The sequence below is a fragment of the Cebus imitator genome, unplaced genomic scaffold (assembly GCF_001604975.1).
Source record: "Cebus imitator isolate Cc_AM_T3 unplaced genomic scaffold, Cebus_imitator-1.0 Scaffold1479, whole genome shotgun sequence".
Lineage (NCBI taxonomy): Eukaryota > Metazoa > Chordata > Mammalia > Primates > Cebidae > Cebus > Cebus imitator.
The window spans coordinates 3,137-10,515 of NW_016108794.1; the positions used below are offsets into that span (position 1 = coordinate 3,137).

Genomic DNA, 7,379 nt, shown 5'->3' on the forward strand with positions numbered 1-7,379 from the left:
CTTGTGAAGCAGGTCTTATTATCTCTATTTTATGCAAGTGGAGAAGTAGGCTGCAGCTTAGAGAGGTTCTCACTTGGGTCCTCTAAGCATGGTCCTCTCCCCACAGAAGCAGCATCTTTTGGGATCTATGAATCATGTACATTCCCAGGCCTATCTCAGACTTATGGAATCAGAAACTCTGGGGTGGGGCCAGCAATTTGTGTTTTCACAAGCCCTCCCAGTGTGATCCAATTGCAGGATCAAGTGCAAGAAATCCTCTCTCAGCCATGGGTGCGTTGCCCAGGAATTTGTTAGATTTTTAAAAAGTAAACAAAAACCAAGAAAACGCCAACACACTGATGTTCTGTAGTACATTTAGTCTTTCCCCGAAATCCTCCCCAACTCCTCACTTTGATCTAGAAGAAGCTACTTTTATCATAAAAGCAGAACTAATCACAGGCCATGGTTGTTTACCGATGAACACATTTGGTCTTTTGTAGATTACCTCTCAGAGGAGAAGAGGTTTAAAGAATCCCCTCTGTTTGACGGGGATTTAAGAGAGCCGTTAACTACTGCAGACAGAGAAACACTTCAAGGAGCAGCTAAACCAGGTTGGAATCTATAGCATGAACTAAATATGATGCTCAAATACAGACAGCTTCAGAATGTGTCTTTTGCCTTTTGTGGTATTTTAACTGACACCTTTAATTCACCCGCAAAAGCATACAATGTGTATTTAAGGTTTGTGAATGAAACCAACTCCAGAGGATGGGCGGGGTGGCTCACATCTTTAATCCCAGCCCTTTGGGAGGTGGAGGCTGGCGGATCCCCTGAGGCCAGGAGTTCGAGATCAGCCTAGCCAACATGGCAAAACCCTATTTCTACTAAAAACACAACAAGAAATTCACTGGGCCTGGTGGCAGGCACCTGCAATCTCAGCTACTCAGGAGGCTAAGGCAGGAGAATCTCTTGCACCCAGGAGGCGGAGGCTGCAGTGAGCAGAGATTGTGCCATTGCACTCCAGCCTGGGCAACAAGAGCGAGGCTCCATCTGAAAAAACAAAACAAAACAAGAACTACAAAGGCCCCAACTCCAGAAATTTCACCACCTTTCAAAAAGATGCTAATTTTATATTGTGTCTGCACAGCCAGGGTCCTTTGTAACATGGATGTGATATTCTGAGTCCCAGCCAGTCCCGGACTGAGGCTTTCTGACAACCAGGAGGGATAAAATGCCACCTGCAGGCCTAGTTCCAGATGAGCTTCACCCTTGCTCATCCCTGAGCCCAGACCTGTTCAGAGTGGCAGAAACTCACCCATGCTGGCACCAAGCACAGTGCAGCCCTCCACACAGCCCCTCCCTGTCAAAATTATACCCGGCTGTCACTTACTAACGCTTAGAAACAATAAATGCGGAATTATTCCAACAAGACTTCAGAGCTGCTGGATGAGCTGCCTCTTGGCATAGCATAGCTGAAGGTGGGAGGCTGCACAAGCCCTGTTTTCTCCCCATCACCCAAGAAGGTCATGGCTCGGCTCTCCCGTCTACATCACCGGCTGCCCTGGACAGCTCTCCACACGAAGCCAGCTGCTACCGGGAATCGTACCTCCACTTCCGATCTCCCTGAAGTCTTTTTCTTTTTTGGTCACGTTATAAATGGGGTGACAGACGCTCTGGGAGACCCTGATGTCCACTGGGTCTCCATCCTTTGAGATCTGGCTTAGACTGCCTAGTTTTCCTGAGCCGGTGCTCAGCGGTATTCTCATCCACTCTCACAGTCTCTGTGAGTCCTCATAGGGGCTCTGGAACTGGGGATCATCTCTGGTGTTATGTTTGCCGCGTGCTGGTGCCGATGTGAAATACCCCAAACCTACACACATGAGGCAAGTTGTGTACACAGGAGAATTTCCTGAAGCCAGGGGCAGAGGAGGGGCAGCAGAGATGCGGTTCCATCCCTGCCCTGTGAAAAGCTGCATACTGAATGTTGGCCTCCATTTTTCTGAAAAGCCTTTGCAGCAGGATTTCTCAGCCTTCTCCAGTGCCCCTGCCTCCCCTCACCCCATCTGAGCTGTCCTCCGCTCTTCTCTTTACCTACATACTGCTCTGTGGAGCTTGCTTCCTGGTTGCTTTGCTGTGTGCCAGCCCAGACCCTCAGCGTCTCATCGCCACGCCGCAAAATGTCTCATCTTATCACCAGATAGCAGAGAAACGCATTTCCCCAAACAACCAGTTCCTTCTCGAGAGGACTTCTGGAAGCAGTGGCTAAGATGCCAAAGTTTTTATTCTGTTGTGAACGGAATGAACAGGTGTCTCTGGCAGGTTTAGTCCTGGTTGTGGGTAGCCCAGCAGGGATCTCTGTTCACTTTGTACTGTGTCTTCTTGTTTAGATGCTCACTTTAGGACGATGCCCTGCAGGCAGCTCCTGCACTTCCTGCAGAAGAACACCATCATTGCCGCAGTCTCAGGGGTGGCTGTCCTCACAGCTGCCGTGCTGTTGCTGCTCGGGTTGGCCTCATACATCAGGAGGAAACAGCCATCGTGAGTGGTGCTGCCTTGGCCTTCATTCCAAGAACCCGCCGGTGTTTGAACTCACGCTGCCCCCAGGGCTTCCTGCTGATCCGGATTTAGGAGGAGGGCAGGAACTGCAAGCCTGGTTGTGCTTCAGCATCCCCTGGCCTGCTCTGTAAAGCACACAGGACCCGGCCATGGGTTTTAAGCGCAGCCTAGGTGACTCTGATGCACAGCTGGGTTTGGGGATCCCTGGGCGGGCCAGGGCTGCCTCTCAAGGCCACGCCTATTAGGCCAGTCTTGTCTCCATATTGAGGACTCCGGCTGAAAGGTTGGTAAATAGGAATATAGATTTAGAAAGAAAAGGAAAAACACAAATCTGAAGGGCCTGGAGGGCTGAAGCCATGAAGGCGAGTGAGAGCAGGGCTGATATTCAGCTCATCCACCTTGGCACAGCCGCCCTACTTGCTAGAATACTGAAAGATTTCCTCAAGCTGCCCACTCACTTCCTGATCTTCTCTGGGATCCTGCAAATGACAGGTTAGTGCCTGGCACAACTGTGGCCCTCCAGGGCTCTGCTTCAGTGGCGGTCATTTTGACTGGTCAGTGCCTGTCTACGCCAGTTAAGTATTTTGGTTAGGCCTCTAGATGAGGGGGCTCAGGCACAGAGGCATTCACCATGAGCAGGCACCAGAGAGCAAATGGTTTGCATGACGATGTGTATGCAGAATTGCATTTTGAAATTACTGCTTCTTGCCACATCCCCAGGGTCATGTATTCCTGACCACAGAAGGAAGGGCAGCTCCCCACAGCCCCTCTGGTCCTGCCCGGCACTGCACTGAGTGCTCAGCTTGCCCCTAGAGCAATGGGCTAGAGGCGTGTGATGAGGGGGACTGTCCATCCCCACCCCTACCCACCCTCTGACTTCAGAAGTAGCAGTGTTTAAATTTCCCCACAAGAGTGCCATTGCTTTCCCTCCATGCCAAGGCTCCTGGGACTGGTGACCCATTCAAGCCACCTCCCCCAACCCCTACCTCCAGCATCCTCTTCCTACTAAGGCTGCATCATTGGACCTACCATTTTCCCTCCACGCCCCTTGAGATATCAGCAGAGTGGTCAGAACTGTGACCCCTTCCCATGGGGACCAGTCAAAGCTGTGGGTGGCCTGAGTTACTTAAGAGAAACTGTGGGGAAGAGAGTTTCCCAGAGGCTCTGTGCTGCCCAGAGGCAAAAAGAATTTCACAGATGACAACCCTTACTGATGGGCAGCAGAGTCCTCACCCTCAGAAACGCTGGCCTCCACCCTTCCCAGCCAGTAGGCGGCAGGAGCTCCCGCACGCTGAGCTGAGCAGTATGGTTTCTTTGCTTTGTTTCAGATCTCCTCTGGCAAAGACGACATACAATATTTTTATAATGAATGGAAAGGCATGGTGGCAAAATTCTGAAGAAAAGAATTTCACAAAATATGCAAAAAAACAGACACAGTTGAAGTGCAGTTCCTGTGTCTAAGCCAGGTCGCGGGGCCGTCAAGCCAGCACTTGAAACCACGATGCGAGGACGTTCTCCATGTGCACACCACAGGGAAGCAAGTCCACTTCTGCCTGGGAGATGCATTCTACTAAAGCGTCTGCTTCCCGTCCCGATCTCGAATGGACCGAGAAAAACTGCTTTACTACAGGACACTTGTGGCAAAATGGCACCGATGGCCGGCACCAGCGAACCCGACGGACGATGGACTTATCATCTAATAAAGCGTTGATTCATGTATTCAGTTGTTCACTGAACAGATATGAATAGACCACCTCACATGTTGACAATATCAAAATACGACGAGGAAACTAAGAAGTGATCCAGGTGTGCATTCTGCCCTGAGGAAGATCACAGTCTAGGGTGTGAACACAACCATACTAACTAGCTTTTATGGGAGGTGGGAATATGGAAAGTATTATATCTGCAAAGAAACTGATAAGAATTGTGGGAGCTCCCCGGACGTGATTTTCCACTTGCATGAGCGGGAAAAACAATGGGTAATTGACAGTGTCATGAAGTGGGGTTATTTATAAAGCTGTGATCAGGGTTAAGGGAAACCGATGAAGTATGTCGGGGCACCCTGGAGTGAGCGGGAGTGGGAGCTGATACCATCAGGGGAGGGGCAGGCACGCAAATCTGGAGAGCTCAGAGCCTCTGACTGGTTGTAACCTTTGGTGGAGGAACAGGAACACCCTGGAACCACCGCACAGGGAGATATCGGGGTGATAACATCCTGAACGCCTGCCCCTGACACCCTTCAATCTCCTACAAGTGGCTTCCATTGGCCACTTACCAGGGTGACTTTCCTCAGTGCACAGGTCCCTGGGGAAGGCTGAGAGAAAGATTAACAGTGTACATTTTTGACAGCGTAGTAGGGCTCTTCCTCAAGGAGATCCAACCTCCATCATTCAATGGTTTTGGGCTATGTAAACCAGCTCATGTCTGGGAAATAATTGAGGGAGTGTTACTCTCTATTTTGGTAATTCAAGTTAGACTTCTAATCATACAACACAGAACTCCTCTACTTGCACAGATCAAGTAGGAATTTAGTAGATTGCTTATCTATTTATTTTCTAGGGATATCATGATCAACTAGCCAGTGTCAAAGGTCCCTGAGAGTCTGATATTCTGGTCAATGTTTTGACACCACTGTTCCTAATGGCAACCATATCCACCTCGCCTTTGACAAGAAGTATGGCCACTTAGACCTCACCATCCTGGGATCCAACTATCTCCATTGCATTTTGAGATCCCAGTTTGATGGTAGCAGTTCCCATAGTCATTTCTGACCTACAGAAAAGAACGACTACAGAGCTCTCAAGGATTCTGGAGCCCTTCTCACAAATGTATTTCTTATAGTCATGATAAAAGCTGTATCTTCTGGACCCTTCCAGGGTGGGTGAGCAGGTCTCCCATGATAATGCACACTAATATTTCAGACTCCTTAAGCCTTTGGGTCCGTTCCTCCACAGTATAAGAAGACAGTTCCGGCATTTCAACTTCATTTACTGTAGGTTATCTTTGGACCCATGTTTTAACTAGCCAACCAAATGGAGCCCTTTCTAACCCCTCAAACAAAACACTGATCCAGAAACTCTGCTCTGTGGGCTCATACCAATAAATTCCGCCCCATACAACCCTGCGTTCCTTCCATCGTTATCTCAACCCTCTATCTATGTCTATGCACATTCCTCACATTTACATCTGTGTATGTTAGAAGAATGCAATTCTTTCAGTGTGTAGTGTACCTTTTGTTGTTTGGGTCACTTTGTTCCTCACTCTTTGGGACCTGCTGGAACTTGAGTGTAGTTATGGGTCTAGAAACAAAAAGGAGTGGTAGAGAACTGGTGGGGTCTTGCTACAGGACCTTAGGCGAGGCCATTACAGGGTTCTACAGAAAAATCAGGGTTAACCTACTCAGACCGGGTGGAAAGGCTACCTCTATCGGCAAACAAGACACAGCAGAATTTAGGGATTTGATACCTCCAGCTTCACTGGGATGTTCCCATATGTCCCCATTCTAGTTTTTAGGATCTCATTTCTCTACATTCAGTTATCTTACTTTAACACAAGGCCAGTCTGCAAGTGCACTGCCATTCAGTCACGTTGGGTTTGGTTTCCAGAAATCTCAGCCCTGCAGCTACAGGAGATAAGGATTTCTTTCAGGACAGACATAAAAGTGTTTTTTTTTTTTTNCCGTCTCCAAAAAAAAAAAAAAAAAAAAAAAAAAAACAGGATAGGGCTGGGCGCAGTGGCTCACATGTGTAATCCCAGCACTTTGGGAAGCCGAGGTGGGCAGATCACAAAGTCATGAGTTCAAGACCACTCTGGCCAACATGGCGAAACTCCATCTCTACTAAAAATACAAAATTAGCCAGGTGTGGTGGTGCACACCTGTAGTCCCAGCTACTTGTGAGGCTGAGGTAGGAGAATTGCTTGAACCCGGGAGGTGGAGGTTGCAGTGATCTGAGATCATGCCACTGCACTCCAGCCTGGGTGACAAGAGGGAAACTCTGTCAAAAGAAAAACAAAAAACAAAAAACAAAACCCGGGATAAGTGTGGCCTTCTCATTTTTCTTGGCACCTAATACTATTACTGCAGCAGGTACCGCACTAGATTATTTATGTAATAGACTATATGACCCATGTATATAATAATTACTATAATAACTTACTTCAGTGACTTCTTCCCTGGATAGGTCATAAGCCCCTTGCAGACAGGAATCTGTGTGCCAGCATTTGCTAACTTTTTTTTTTTTTTTAGAGACAGGGTCTCTCTCTGTCTCCCAGACTGGAGTGGAGCAGCGTAATCAGTTCACTGCAGCCTTGAACTCCTGGGCTCAAGGGATCTTCCCACCTCAGTCTCCCAAATAGCGGGGACTACAGGCATGTGCTACTGTGCCTGGTTTATGTATGGCCAAATGCTTTCAATCAGTGCTTGCATTGAGTTGAATCCAATCTTTACTCCTTGACTTTGTAAGAATGGATTCAGTCAGTCAGTTACTTAGTTAATATTTCTGAGTACCACTAGGTCTTCACATGAGTTGGTCTAGGCACATGTAGGTATTAGACGAATAAGACTCAATCTAATCTAAGAGACTACATGTGCATGCTAAGACCAGTAATCGATTATGGGTACATGGGAAAAGGACCGATTAATTCTGATAGTAACTGCAATCAGCGAGCTCATTGAGGTCTTCGAAGGATGAATTGAGTTTCAATAATTGAGAGAGAGGGAAGGGCATTTCCTGCTGATATATATGTATATTATCTATCTATCTATCTATCTATGTATCTATCATCTATCAATCAATCATCTATCATCATCTATCTCTCTGGATGTCTTTTTTTTTTTGAGATGG

General features: G+C 47.7%; 1 long non-coding RNA gene across 1 annotated transcript; it reads left to right on the forward strand.

Annotated features, from left to right (window-relative positions):
• The first annotated feature begins 477 nt into the window (after positions 1-477).
• LOC108299031 lies at positions 478-4,260 on the forward strand. Its single transcript, XR_001822787.2, has 3 exons — positions 478-590; positions 2,367-2,517; positions 3,864-4,260. It is a non-coding gene; the product is annotated as an uncharacterized LOC108299031 (long non-coding RNA).
• Positions 4,261-7,379: the final 3,119 nt, after the last annotated feature.